The sequence below is a fragment of the Nematolebias whitei genome, chromosome 17 (assembly GCF_014905685.2).
Source record: "Nematolebias whitei isolate Nwh7 chromosome 17, NemWhi1, whole genome shotgun sequence".
In the NCBI taxonomy this organism is placed as follows: Eukaryota; Metazoa; Chordata; class Actinopteri; order Cyprinodontiformes; family Rivulidae; genus Nematolebias; species Nematolebias whitei.
In genome coordinates this window covers 42,169,058-42,169,655 of record NC_056514.1, presented here as the reverse complement: position 1 = coordinate 42,169,655, position 598 = coordinate 42,169,058, and the positions used below count along the sequence as shown (strand labels likewise).

The 598-nt window shown below is 37.5% G+C and overlaps 1 protein-coding gene across 1 annotated transcript in view; it reads right to left on the bottom strand.

The window, feature by feature from the left end:
• LOC119423587 (transcription factor COE3-like) overlaps positions 1-598 on the bottom strand; it is a 188,040-nt gene that overhangs the window by 33,018 nt on the left and 154,424 nt on the right. The window lies entirely within an intron of this gene.

The following is a 598-nucleotide window of genomic DNA, read 5'->3' as shown; positions in this document are numbered from 1 at the left end:
CCCCTGTGCGGCCCAGTATAAATTGACCCACGGCCCAGTACCGGTCCGCAGCCCAGTGATTGGGGACCACTGAACTAGATGATCTAAGTCTCTGTTCGCTGATGCATTACTCTGCAAGACAGAGGAAACATTGATGGAAGAGATTGTTTCAATTTGGTTACAGCATTTTCTGATAAGCACCTGCTGAGATGAACTTTACTCTCAGTGACTGTGTAGTCATTTAATGTAAACTCAAAGTTATTAAAAAATGGTCGGACAGAACAGGATTTTGAGGAACTATTACCAAGTCCTTAATCTACAGGTCCTTCTCAAAAAATTAGCATATTGTGATAAAGGTCATTTTTTTCCATAATGTAATTATAAAAATGAAACTTTCATATATTTCAGATTCATTGCACACCAACTGAAATATTTCAGGTCTTTAATTGTTTTAATACTGATGATTATGGCATACAGCTCATGAAAACCCAAAATGCCTGTCCCAAAAAATGAGCATATCATGAAAAGGTTCTCTAAACAAGCTATTAACCTAACCATCTGAATCAACGACATAACTCTAAACACCTGCAAAAGATTCCTGAGGCTTTTAAAAACTCCC